Genomic DNA, 14,765 nt, shown 5'->3' with positions numbered 1-14,765 from the left:
TGTGACATCAGCAACACCAGAACCAAAGAATTGTCTTATTTCCCCCTCTTCTGCTGCTAGTACTTTCAGGTCCTTTACATGCTTTGTGTCCATTTGTTGAACATAAGCAAATTTTGCGTATAAAGAAAAACCTTTCTCAGATTGATTGATAGATTAAGGTGAAGTAGTTGAATAAATTTAACATCTTCTACTGCAGTCAAACAGTTATTGATATGTTGATTGAAAATGTCTAGCCAACCAGATTGGTAGTTCGGTTCCTGTTGAGGGTATTTGGCGAGGCAGCTTGACAGTGATGTGGGATTGAGGACTAGAGTGATCATTCTGTAATATTATGGCAGTGGACTAAGCTGTATTGTAACTTTTGAATTAAGTATAATAAATAATAAAAACAAACAAAAGAAATTAAAAAGTTATTATGTTTTTACCAGGTTTTGGTTGGGGGGTGCATTTTGGTTGGAATCGCCCTTGCCACTCAGAATGTGTCTTTATGTGTGTCTTTTTCTAACTCAGAAACAACAGAGTTAATCATAACTGAGGATTTTGCAATAAAAATAAGAAAGAAACAACAGAGTCGAGTGGATGGCAGGCAAGGAAGGACAGATAACAGGCAAGACAATTTGTGACAAGGTGGGAACTGAGTACCCTTGCCTTTGGGGGTGGGGGCAAGGAGGAATGGATTTGAGATCAGCAGCCACTGCCCATTATGGCCTTGAGAGCACTAAGACACAAGTGCAAAATGGCAGTTCAGGGACTAATGGGAATGCTAGCATGTAGGAATATGGAAATGGCAGTGGCCAGGGAGAGATTTAGGTAGCTGCACCACAGCATTGATTAGGCAATATTTTAACATTAAAGCTAAAATTAAGTGCAAGCTCTGGAAACTAGCCGGATAGGAGTTGACCAAGCCTGTTTGTTACTGCTGCAAAACTTGTCTGCTGTACAGTGGTACCTTGGGTTAAGTACTTAATTCGTTCCGGAGGTCTGTTCTTAACCTCAAACTGTTCTTAACCTGAAGCACCACTTTAGCTAATGGGGCCTCCTGCTGCCACGCCGCCAGAGCACAATTTCTGTTCTCATCCTGAAGGAAAGTTCTTAACCCGAGGTACTATTTCTGGGTTAGCAGAGTCTGTAACCTGAAGCATATGTAACCTGAAGCATATGTACCACTGTACCGAGGTACCACTGTACTATTCAGTGAAAGCATCTTTCAAAGTAGTGCATATGCTACCTGTCAACAACTGAGAACTATTTACTTTGAACAATGCTTTTGCCATTTGATTCCTTTCTCCTTCCCAGATATAGGACACTTCTGTGCAGCACCACAAGAATGGGCCTTTTCTGCAGTGGCTCCCTGCTTGTGGAATGCTCTCCCTAGGGAGCCTTGCCTGGCACATTCATTACATATCTATCAGAGTGGCTTAGGAAACCCAGTCAAATGGGTGGGGTACAAATAATAAAATTATTATTATTAGTAGTAGTAGTAGTCATCTGGCAATAGCATCTCTCTTCTCCCAGGCCTTATTATGTTATGTATTGTTGTGTTTTTTATTGTAAACTGCTCTGTGATCTTTGGATGAAGGGCAGTATAGAAATGATGATGATGATGATGATGATGATGATGATAGAATCCATTGAGTTATGTTAACCTCAGCGAACATCATACAAATCAAGACAAAGAACATTAAGACAAATCTGGTTCTATTTGAACTGAATGCCTGTTAGTCTAACACTTAGCTACCTTTCTGGCAATCCCAAGTAGAAGCTCCCTGGGGTGAGATGCAACTTTATTCTTCCTGGGAATAAGCCCAGCATGCCTTAGATAGTTTTGTGCTTCTCTAAACTCGTGTCACCAGTGAACTACTCCTTTCTTTTCCTCAAACCAGATGGGCTGGGAGGAGAAGAAACAGAGGAAGTTTACCTCCTGCCAACACACCCCTTCCTTCTGCATCCTTCCTCCTTTCTTTCACAGCTGGACCATGAAACTTCAGTATCTAATTTGCCTGGCAGTTTTGACCAGAAGAACCTGAAGGAGGGGCAAATGAAATATATTATAAATGTTTCCACCTTCTCTTCTGCCATACTTAGGAGGGATGGGTGTGTGGATCTGTCAGTTCTGTTTGTTCTGTTTCTCATTTTTCCTATCTTTACTTTGGTTTGCCCCCTTTCTGCAACAGTTTGCAATTTTTTTTAAAAAAAAACCCTCACAAAAATTTGCCAGAAATGTAAGGTGCATTTCTCCTGACACACACATTTTCACATGTGTCTTAAGTTACAAATTATTGCATTTAAAATGTTATTTTCACCAATCACACACCTTTTCCAAGTGTACACTTTCCCCAGTGGATACATTTTATGGTAGGAGAACTGCATTGCAAAAGTCAGAGAACTGCAGATAACCATGTTTCGGTTTGCACATTGTTATGAATTAAACAGCCTGCATTAAAACACAAACCAAAGTGAGTTTCTCCCCCTTCTCTAACCCCAACCCTCCAGAAGAAGAGCAGATATTCAGGAGCTTTTCCCATTTCCATTTTGGGGGTGACGGGGAAAAACCTTTTCCTGTAAGTTGTACACTACTCACATGATCGCAGGATCCAACCCCTTGTTTTTAATCATGAAACATTCAGGCAAGTTTCCAAACAGTAAGTACTTTGAAATATCTATGAATACTGAAATATTTTATCTTTCTCAATCAAAGAGCAATAAAGGAGGCTGCTGCTTTCTGCCGTCTCTCTGTAAACCTACTCCTTGAAGAAAATTCAGCTCTCCTCATCACAAGTGCTGTATATACTCAGTAAAAGGTTATAGCTTTTTCTTCCTTTTTTCCCTTTTTTCTTCACTAAACACACAATTCCCAAACTCAGGAGATCATTGGTTAAATATTTCTGTACCATCTTGAGGCTCATTTAAGAAGCCTGAAAAGGAAAGAAGGAGCTGGTAACTGACCTTTTGTGTTAAGTAATCCATTGATTGTGTGCAAAGGAGAAGCTGGAGAGGATCTTTCTAAGAATTTAATGTAAGAATGTTTAAGCTGCTTTTGCCATTGCATTGTGGTCTCTGCAGTTTCTCACTTAAGGGGAAATAAGAGCTCCCACCAAGTAGTGCTTGGTCTCAGGCATTTTCCTTCCTCTGATGCATTTAAAAGTGGGGTGTATTAAATCACACTATTGCAAAATATTTAAAAACCAAAATATGGGGTTTTGTATAATACGCGGCTTGCATTCTGCTGGACTTGTTTCGATTTAATACTTTTTGCATATCTCCATCTGGCCATGCTGGTCATGAGTAGCTCACACTTAACGTCACACAAAATCCTAATTGATGTAGGATTGGCCTATATTTTGGGTTTAGCCTTTTTGCCCAAAACTAAAAACATTTTACAGTTTTCAAATAACTTAAATGGCAGGTTTCTGAGGACTGGTTCAGAAGTTACTTCATCCTGAGATTGATGCTGTTCTGGATAGTTGAGCTCTGTATGGATGTTGAAATTCACGTACATGGAGCAGATTAGTGGTAGTGGACAATGCATGTTGAGTCTGCATTTCATGAATGGACTATTACTTGGCTGCCAAGCCTGAGATGCTGCTTTAGTTCAAGCCAATGGGCCAGATCCTATGATCCTATGAGTAGAGTTTTGCTCACAGAAAGTGCTTCTGTGTCCCCTTACTAGAAGAGTGGAGGCAATTTTTGCTTATTGAAGGAGGCTGAAAACCAAAACCTTCAAGATAACTTTATTTGAAATGCTACCCATTCCATGGGCAGGGCCAGCTAAGCAGGCAAAGCAGAGGAGCCTCAATGCACTGACAAGATGGTGGTGTTGGAACAAGGGGTTTGAATTTATTAGGCACTGAGGAATGTTTGGGGACAAGGAACGTGCTTTATTTGAACTGGGAAGGAACCAGACTGCTTGATACTTAAGCGTGGTGGCAGAGCAACTTTTAAGCTGATTGCCCAATGATAGCTGAGGAGGACCAGCTCAGGGTAAATTGTCCCTAAGAGATGACAGTGAAATGTTTGTGATGGTTTAAATGGGGAAAGTGTAGATCTTGGCAATGAAAGTGCAGAGGGACATAATAGTAATTCAAAGAGACCAAACAGTAACATGCACATGGCCAGAGACATTTGGAGACACACAGCCTGTATAGCTGTCCATATACTCAGACTATAAGCTCCTGAGCCAAGACGAGTAAGCTGGAAAACTTGGTTTTAAGAGAAAACATTGATATGTGGAATCAAGAGAACCAGTGGGATGCAGCTATCTCAGGATATAAGCTTTGTAGGAAAGACCAGGTAAGGGCATACTGGTGGTGACTCCATATGTCAAAAAATGGACGCAGAGTTAAGCGAGCTAGAAATCCCAAGAGCGGCAGCCTCCTCCACAGAACTGATGTTGGTGACAATACTGGGCCCCAAGAGTAAATTTGTACTAGGATGTACTATTAACCCCTGACCAAAATGTCCAGGATAGATCTGAGATGGAGAACAAAATCAAAGCGGCATAAAAGTAGGCAATGATGTAATAATGGGTGACTTCAACTACCCTCTCATAGACTGGGTAAATGTATCTTCTGGTCATGATGACAGAAAGGCAACATTTCAAGATGCCGGTGCCTTAGAGCAGTTGGCCATGGAAGTGTTTAGTCACAAAGATTTTTTGAGCAAGTGGGACATACAATACATCAACACAACAAAAAGTAATGTGTTAAGTAGGAATGAGATGAAAAATAACACTTGAAGAATGCAAGGAGATTCACATAGTTCTCTTTTTACTGCCCCCCCCAATCCTGCTCCAGTGGTTTAAGAATATATTTTTGAAAGGTAGTTGTTACTTGAATGTTTCCAGGGAATTCTGGTTTTCTTTCTGCAGTCTACATCAAGAAAGGGGAACATGTGGCCCTCCAGATGTTGAATTACAGCTCTCACCATCCCTGACTATTGGCCATGCTGACTAAGACAGTTGTGAGTTGAAGTCCAACAATATCTAGAGAGCCACAGATTCCCCATCTTTAGTATGCATGGTCAATATGCTTTGGATCTGGTAAATTGCTCCATCTCTGGAAGATGATATAACCCCAATAAAAATGATTAAGAAGAAGAAGAAGAAGAGTTTGGATTTGATATCCCGCCTTTCACTCCCTTTAAGGAGTCTCAAAGCAGCTCACATTCTCCTTTCCCTTCCTCCCCCACAACAAACACTCTGTGGGGTGAGTGGGGCTGAGAGATTTCAAAGAAGTGTGACTGGCCCAGGGTCACCCAGCAGCTGCAGGTGGAGGAGCGGAGACTCGAACCTGGTTCCCCAGATTACAAGACTACCGCTTGTAGACAAGAATAGTCTTGTGTTCAAAGTCAGATCTGCAGAGATGTCTCTTGCTTCAATCTAACGCAAAACACAATGTTTTTAGTTTTGAGTCTGTTTTCAGCAAACCAATGCAACAGTCGTTTAGTGTGTGGCTTCCTTTTTTTTCATCTTCAGCTCAGAATTTGAGGCTTAATGTGACTTAGAATAGAAGGAATCATTAGTTAGCTGGCAGAGTTACCAGAAGGTGGTTTAAGGAAATGTTATACTTAAATATGAAGACAAAGGTCACACACAAGAGATGCTTGAGCTTGCAATACGTTCATCATGTTGCACACGTCTCTTAATCGCATACGGTGGAAATCCATAGGGAGCTGGTAAGTATGTATCTGTGACTTATTACTCTAGCACAGCACTATTATATTTTAGTTTTTAGCATTTTTAAAGAGTGGGTAATAGTTATGAGAGATGAAGAACTTGGAATTAAGTACTGTAGTTATACACAGAAGGATAATTTGGTTTTGATAAATTGTCTTGTGCATGTTAACTAATAACACAAAAATTTTTAAGGAGCATCTTACGAGTATAAAGAAGAGGTAGCATCATTATTAATGTCTAAACTATAGTGTGCTTCACACAGGATTATGGTAAAGGTCAGACCATGTTTCGCTGAATTAAAAGCTATTCTGAGCTACAGCATTCCTAATCAACTCGGACCAAAAGGTGCATAGATCAGTTATAATGAGGCACAGCGAATTTAAATAAACTACATGGTACTGTATAGTGATTTATAAATGCACTGTGGTATCTTTTTAACTCATTAGCTGTGAATGATACTTCATATGTATTCTCCCATTTTCTGCTTTGTAACTATTTTTAATCGCAGCATTTCTTTGAGAAAGCGCCTTATGCTATTTTCTTATATTACGTTAAGGTTTAAAATACGAGCAACCTACTATTTCAAGCCCTTTTCGGCAGAAGTACTTGCATTTAATCTGATTTAGTTCTTCTTAGGTAAATGGAGCTAAATGAGCTTAAACCTTCGGTGCGTACTTAAGTAGTTTGTCAATTAGTTTTACATTTACCCGTGATTGGCATGGTCTGAATAGAGACAAATCTTGATTATGAACACTGGAAATGCAGTCTCCTTTTCCACAGAAAACTTCTAGAATTTGTAAGGCAGTGCATTGGCCTTACATATTTAAACCAGCATACACATGTGAATGGTTGAGCTCCTCAGACCTTTAATTTCCTAAGAAGAGGATGGCGAGTGCCAGCCTGCAGTCTGATTCTGCCCTGTGAGGTCTCCTAATCCAGTCCAATGAAGCCCTGAGCAAGCTCCTCCTGCTCTCTGGAGCCCCACCCCTCAGCCTCAAAGCTACTCCCTGTTACCGGAAAAATCTGAGGGCTCCCTTGGACAAAAAGTAAAGACACCAACCAGAGTAAATTGGAGCAAATCAGCAGCCTGTAGGCTTGGCCTTTATTGACTGTTGCAACAGGGTGTTCCCCTCACTTGCAGGTGAGAGAAAAGACACAGAAAAATGGTGTGCAAGACCTTATAAAAACTTTTGAAATTCCGATCACCTAGGTCAAGCCCACCCCCAGAAACATCATGCATACATTACAGAAAGGAGGGGTTGAGGGAGGAGTTGGTGGTAACCTGAGTGTCTTGTCACCTGGCTGGTTCCTCCCTTCCCCCCTCCCCATGAGTCACTTCCAGGAGACAAAGGGGAGTTTGCAGTTTCCTGCCCCCTGAGGGAAGATCTGATCAGAGTCCTTTGTTTCAGTCCATGCTGAATCCACTCCCATATGCAAGTTCTTTGTGATCTTGATTGTCTTCTGTCTGGGATCATCAGGGTTGGCATAGCCATAACTGGGCAGGGCTCCTGTAGATGTGCTGGGATGGTGAAGGGATTATGGCTGCCCTGTATCAAACCTTCCCCATTTTGTAGTCCTTCCTTCATGGAGTAAAATAAAAATGGAACAGTGCAAATCCGATGTATGGTTGATTTTCTTATGAATTTATAACAGAAGTGTGGCGTATGTAGTGTGTGAGTGTGAGTGTGTGTGAAGTTTGTACAAACAGAATGATTGGGGTGGGGGGGTTCCTGCTACATCCCGAAAGTGCCCCTCATCTTTCTCACCCCAAATCAGAGGATGTCGTTTAGGTTTATAACTGCATAGTACAACCTGTTTGCCTCCACTCCAGAAAGCCCTTAGCTCCTTTTTTCAGTCATCTATGTTTTCTTCTCCCTGTTATCCTTGCCTGCCTGTGCTTATGTGGCCCTTTACAGAATCTGCCTGCTGATTTTTACTTCATTCTGTGACCATAAAGACCACATACCATTCTCAAGTGGCGATGGTGGTTATGACCTCGGGTCTGGGGGGTCTGAAGCTTCCCATGCAACTGTCAGTTTGTCATCAGCTTCAGCCGGTCCACAGGGAGTGATGGGATGCTTATAGCTTTGGATTTGAACTGGCCAATTGTGTCCATGCTTAAAGGCAGTATCCATAGAAGAATGGCTCTGCTAATGAAAAGTCCAATAATTAGCATGTTAACAGTATCCTCCTATCTGCTGTCTTCTTAGAAGTAAGCCTACTGAATTTAATGGGAGTTATTGCCAGGTACTTGTGTATAGGCCTGTATCCTGAAGAGCTTTTCTTTCTTTTCTTTAAAAGGTCTGTTAATACCTAAAAATAAACCTTGCTTTAAAACATCTTTCAATTTTCTTTACATCTTTACACACATGCAGAATGGTCCTCACTGGCAACAAATCATTTCCCACCAAACAGAGCTTTGCAGCAGATTAACAAGCTATGATCCCCAATAGGGTGAAATCCATCTGTGTACAGACCGGTGGCCTAAATGCCTACATTTTTAAAACAGAAAACCCTTAAGAGGTGGTTCTATTTTGTTTTGATAGGCTCCTTTCACTTCCTTGAAGAATCAAACTAAGTAGACTAAATTAAAATGTCTGAAGAAAGAAAAAAAAAATCAGTGAAGAGTAGCTGTGGGAGGGGCAGTTAAATTCTTTTTTTTTTTTTAAGGAACAACAAATGTGTGGAGAAGTCCTATGTGATGTGACTGTTCAGAGTGGCATATGTATCAAGTGTGGAATAGTGTTCTTTGCTCATATTTTCTGACTGCTTCTTGCTGGGAATGATGGGATTTCTCCTCTTAAATGAATACTGGCTACAGAGAATTGATAAATACTGTAAAACTTTTATTCAGTTTTTTGTTCCACTCCATTGCACCTTTCCGCAGACATCTTGTTGACTCTTGTTGCCACCCTTGTTGAACTGTGGGACATAGCAGGAAAAGGTTCTGCTTGCTTTGCTTAGAAGAAAGGATAAGTCTAGCTTGACTGCATAGTAATAATTTCACCTTCCCACTCTTGTATTAAGTGCTTATCCCACTGGAAGTCAGCAATCTGCTTTGAAGTTCTTGGCTTCAAAAGAGTCACCACATGAAACCTATTCAAACAAGCAGGAGTCCCCCTAAATAGGAAAACATCCTCTGCATCTGACTCTTAATTTCTGCAGTTGATAAAATGCCTTTGAGCATCAATAGGATTTTAATATTACCATTTTTTTTTTGCACAACTAGGAGGGCAAAGGCTCGCAGGCTGGTCTTTGGAGGTTGCATCCCTTTTTAAAAAAAACAGGATGAAACAATTGGAGGATGGTTTTGATTACCTGCTGTCAAATTATTCCCATAATTTCCTCACTGTTTCGGCATTCCTGCTAGCAGGTCATTGCAAATTCAAGACAATGAACTATCAAAGCAAATTTGCTTCACTGTAAGGCAGATTGTAAACAGGTGGGGAGAGGCGATGGGGAGAGGATAGCAGTTTTGTACCTGAGCAGTTCTAGAGGCCCAGATCAAATAGAGAAAATAATGTGCAAGTCCAAAATGCAGATTTAAAAACATTTTATTTGCTTATTTTATTTCATAAGGTGTATCTGCCACTTGATTGCAGTAAAACATCTAAGCAGTTTACAATAAATATTACAATTATGAATAAAGGCAATTGAAAACATTTTAAAGATAATTAAACCAACAATAAAATAAATTAAACATCTGAGTGTCTGGCTCAGCATCATTAACTTGAGCAGTACATATTTTAGAACACAGAATTATTCATTTTAAAACAAGAACATCACTGTTGAGCTACCATGTTAGACTGGGGGGCTGGCCGCCACTTTTGTCTGTTAATAAATTTATGCTTGTTCAAAAGAGATAGCTGGGACCTGTTCTTGTACGTTGGTTATTTGCATTTTAAGATGGCCTTTGAGAAGCTTTTGAAAATGTATTATTTGCTCATTCATAAAACATAACAAAGTGGCTTACAAAACGTAATAAAACCAAAATATAAATATCTATAAATCATAATTAAACCAACAATAAGTTCTAGTTGTTTTAACGCGGGCTGGGAATCATATTGTGAAGGCCTGTCTAAACAGTGCAGTTTTCAGAAGAACCAATGACAGCTTAGACTGAGTGAGATGAACTGCAGCAAGGTCACCCTGGGTGCTTTATGGCAAAATGAGGATTTGAACCATAGTCCTACATAGTCTAACATTCTGACCACTGTACAGTTCTCAGGGAACTGTTGACAGATCCTACTTGTCTTTGCTAGATTCTCTTTCACTTGAAAAATCAACCTGCAGCCATATTTGGGTGTTTTGCTTCCATGTAAATCACATAAATGAGCAGGACAAGTGAGGATGAAAGTTCAACCCTATTGCAGATATTAATTTTGTGCAGTTTGAAGTGACTTGAAGCATAGGAACTGACTCCTTTTGGAAATAAAGCATTGTCCAGACCCAGTATTATTCAGTTTTACTTACAAAACTGTCTTTAAAACAGAATTAAAATATGAAACATACATAAAACATGCATACAATATCTTGTACTGTCCAGCAAAGGCTCAGCATCTTATAAAATATGAAATAATCCAAACAGACCTATAAGCAAAGGTATTTCTCTAACTGCAACCATTTTGCCTGGAGCTGTTTTCCTTGAGAGTTTCATTTACACCCTCGCTCCACAGTCTTGGGATAAAAGACTAAGACTCAAAGACAACTCTCTTCAAAATGGAGATGTGCAAGCAAATACCTTTGTCACATGATCTAAGGTTACTCATTGACGTAGGGTTACCATATGTCTGGGAATTCCCAGACATGTCCTCTTTTCGGGATCCTACATGCCCATCTGGGGTTTTACATTTTAAAACAAATATCCTGGATTTTGGGTTTAAATTTTGTTTGCATGGCTCTGGGTGTGGTTGACCCAGCCTTGGGCTTACTCTCTGGTGACTTGGGCTCTGGCAACCCAGGCTCTGGTTCTGGCTCTGGCTCAGTGGTGGAGCTATTGGGCAATTGGACTAAAAAAGCTTTTTTTTTACCTCTTGAAATATGACAACCCTATATTCACGTGTTAGCTAGCAGGAAACAACAACTAGTTAATTATCAACTCGGCAAGAGCTCAGAGTCCCTTAGAAAACTACTGTGGAAAAATCCCATATTAGCCAAAGACATTTAGCCATTTTCTATTTTAAACCTTAATTACTACACAGGTATTTTCCCATTTTTGTGCCAAACTAATTATACTTAACACACCTTCCATGCCACTTATCCCCATCACTCTGCAAAAGTTGGCCAATTCTGTAAGGGAGGAGTCTCCTATACTCATGGATGCTCCCAGACAGGGACAGCTGTGCAGGCAGGGTTTAGCAATGAAGGGGCAGAACTTGCTTGCTCACATGTAGGATTTGCACACAAGCAGCACATACATAAATCTGGGCTTCTCAGCAAGAGGTAGCGCATGTGTGAGATACAGGTTCTCCAGCTTGCCCTGTTAACCAGCCCAAAGATTTCACAAAATATCTGGCTTGTGGATTTTTGTTCAGATGAGCAATCCTATTTGCCATCATTGCTTAACAAGCCAGATATTTTGTGGAATCTTTGGGCTGGTGGACAAGACAAGCAAATATTCTTAAAATATAAACTGAAAATATAACTGAACTCTTTTGTTTACAATAATGCACAACCATTTTGTTTCTTTCCTGGGCTCTGTAGGGTGACTTGTTCATCATCTAGCTCTACATGCTCTTCTTCCTGATACTTTTTTATATTGTCAGATCCTGCCATGTCCATTCAAAGCTAAACCTGCCTAAAATGATCTAAAGGATAACAAATCTGCTGTGCTGTGAGAGAACAATCTTTATTGAAAACCACAAGGTTTCCAAGGCACTTGCATAATAGAAATTCAGTCTCCAGTCATCTGAGTGCAAACAGCGCAAGCAGCATATCATGGAGTCCCACAAATTGTCCTACGAAAAGGAAGATTGCAGTAGAAAGCGAGCTCTCTGTATAGAAACTTAGCAAATATATTAATCCTGCCCGCTGTGTGAATCCCCTTAGGAGAAAAAATGCATACGAATGAGGATGTACATTAAAGCAGATACTAACAATGATTACATTCAATCTCACTTGGAAAATGCATTCTTTTTAGAATATGACAGCTGGACTCAGCTGTCTGCTGTGCGAATTTGGAAAGTCTTTCTAACACCAAAGTGTTGACTCTGGAGCTGTGAGAAATAGCAGTCGTGCTTCCTAAGTGCTCTTGAGAGACGTTGAGCTGTTTAATTGTTGGGTGTGGTATTTTACACACACACACACACACACACACACACACACACACACCCTACCTTTATCCCATTGCAGGACCCAAGGTGGCTCACAGATCAAACTAAAAGTATAATATATTTTAAAAAAAAAATTCAATAAGTAACCCTATTCAAACAGCAGTGAAAACTCTTGAAACCATTTAAAAGCACACATACAACACCCATGCCTGGAAGATTTATCCACAACAGTCAGTTGGTGGCCAAAGTTCTTTCAGAACAACAAAAATATTTGTCGGTTGGTAAAAGGAAATCAGAGGAGGGCCAAAATTTGCCTAATGTGAAAGGGAGTTCTGCAATCTAGCAGTCACCCAGAAGGCCATCTCTTTTGTCCTAACCAAGTATTCCTGTGGAGGTGGAAGGATGAAGAGAAATGTCTTCTCAGAAGATCTCAAAGCCCATCCACACTCACACAAGTCCTTCAGATCCCAAGTATTTCTTTGAAGGCCTTTGAAGTAAACCTCCATATTCTCTTAATTAAACCAGTCTTGCTTGGCACCCACATACAAAACTAGAAAACCAAATAAAGAGTTTGTTTGACACAGTAAGCCACATAAAGATGAATAGCTACAGAGATTCTGTATATTCTGCCAGTTAAAATGTAAATTCATACTCTCCATTGTACATTTCAAATGAGTTTTATCAAACATTCCATTCTGAAAACACTTCTATGAGTTCTGTTAATCATAAGCTAAGTAAACATATTTCAGCTGTGATATATTACTATGAATGTCAGAAACAAGAAATTGCCAACATTTGCCATCAAATGTTGATAGTCCTTCCAGAAGAACAATAAAACTAACCTCAATTTGCTGCAATTTTTGACATTTATCTGTTTAGGGTGAGCTCCACAGAGCTTCTTAGGTCCAAGTGCTTCTGTGCATACTGCAGCTTTCCAGTTAGTATGAAATCTATTTATCTCTGTGTTCAGCTGAAAAAGCTTCCAAAAGACCTTACAAAAAGGAAATAAAAAGCAGATAGTACCTGGCTGCAGGCTTACAGTCTAAAAGGCTTGACACAACAGGAAAAAGGGGTGAGGAAAATAAGCAAACTCAGGCACCACGTCTTCAGTTTACAAAGTTGTTCTCATAGTGACCAGCAGAAACTACGTAGGTACCTTTTTGTACTTTCCTCTGTCAATTAGTAAGAAAGAAGCATGGACATTATCAAAGGGGTGGGAAAATTTCAGTGAAATTCTCATGGCTCAGATGTATTTGAGTGTTCCTTTCCTTCATTCTGCAAATCCTATCTCTAGAGGTTTGCACTTTGTAGCCTTCCTGAAAGCCCCTGGATGTCCTCAGCTGAGCATTTCTGTAAGTGAGGGAAAGCTGGCACCTGCACATGGCAACTATTCTTTCTTGTTTTTAAGGAAGGTCTTCCCTTAAACACAAAATCAGTGAGTACATCAGTCTCAGGCACTTGGAAGCCAGTCTTTATCCTCTTCAGTTAAAGCCCAAGGGAGGACACCATGAGGTAACTCCTCCTATGGGACTTATCTGAATCAGGAAGTCCAGGCAGCTGAGGAGCCTTCAGAGTGTTGAGGAAATATTTTGCAGAAAAATGAAAGAGAAAAACCATGCCACTCTTAGCCACTTTGTAAAGGTTCACAAAGCTCAACCCCCCCCCCGAAATTCTAAAGTGCAGCAAGGCAGAACAATGGAAGCCTTTTTGTGGAAGAAGAAAACGTGAAAAATTAGAGAACAGGTTTTGAAGTAGTACTGATGGAAACAGTTCAGGGAGAGGAGCCTGATGGTACTGGTCTTTCAACAATGCCAGGAAATGGCTCTGTTTCCCATCTTTGATGCACTCTGATAGGATAACTGTTGCCAAGTGAATGCTATACATTGTTGGTTATTATATGTCCCTGATGTTTCCAGAATGGATTTGCAGTAAAAAAACAAACAAATACAGGAAGGCCTCAGAGCAGAAGCATGTGTAAAGCTCCCCTCAAATCTTTTTGGGATCCAGGTCTAGGTAAACTGAAGCTGGGTTGAATATCCCATCTTTTCACAGGATTGTCCATTCTCTCAAAGGTGGAGGGAATTATCTAGTAGCCTGGAGATGGGGAGACCGGCAGACTTCCAAATGTTAGATATTTTGTTACTTGCCTTTTAAATAGAAGGTAGCAAAAAAGGTCTTGCTGCCACCTCAAGTGATGACTTGGTTGCTCTTAGAAGCCCAGTCACATTCCTGATATACTGAGGAATAAAGCTATGTTATGACATTTCCCAGAGTATTCTTAGGGCAAATATAGTTGCTCATCTTGTGACCAATGGGGGCAGCCATCATTTCCTAAGAATGTCCTGTGACAATGCTGTGTCATAGAGAAGCATCTTTCCCATGTATATTCTGTCCCAATAGGGGCATGGGACACTTGGGAGCATCCAAATCACCCTTTGGATCTGTGGCTGGGTTTTGTTTGTTTTTTAAAAGACAAAAATGAAAAAAAAAAATCATCTCTGAAGAAGAATCCAATTTTCAGAGGGTTGTTTTACCCCGCACCGCCCCTGCCATTTGGAGAAAGATTTTTTTGCCAAGTAGGTTGAGTTGTATATTTTGTTTTACATAAAGCAAATTGCCCCCTATTTTTTTAACACCCCCCCCCCCGTCAAGAACATTTTGGCAAACTTAAATGCCCTGATCCAGAACCTAATCGCCTGATCACTGCCCATGGAACTCTTGCAGGCCTGGGATTTTTCCATTCATTTCAGTAGAGATCGACCAGTCTTCTTGCATTCATAATTCTATTTGATTCTAAATTATTGTCCTAGAAATTATTG

The 14,765-nt window shown here is 40.3% G+C and overlaps 2 long non-coding RNA genes across 6 annotated transcripts in view; both read left to right on the top strand.

Moving 5' to 3' along the window:
- The window catches only part of LOC309352216, a 450,312-nt gene that overhangs the window by 125,994 nt on the left and 309,553 nt on the right, over positions 1-14,765 (top strand). The window lies entirely within an intron of this gene.
- On the top strand, positions 64-2,064 carry LOC309352233. Its single transcript, XR_014161175.1, has 3 exons — positions 64-158; positions 511-627; positions 1,884-2,064. It is a non-coding gene; the product is annotated as an uncharacterized lncRNA (long non-coding RNA).

The sequence above is a fragment of the Podarcis erhardii genome, assembly GCF_964252035.2.
Source record: "Podarcis erhardii genome assembly, chromosome: 11".
In the NCBI taxonomy this organism is placed as follows: Eukaryota; Metazoa; Chordata; class Lepidosauria; order Squamata; family Lacertidae; genus Podarcis; species Podarcis erhardii.
The sequence above is the reverse complement of the archived record's forward strand: the minus strand, read 5'-3'. Positions and strand labels throughout refer to the sequence as shown.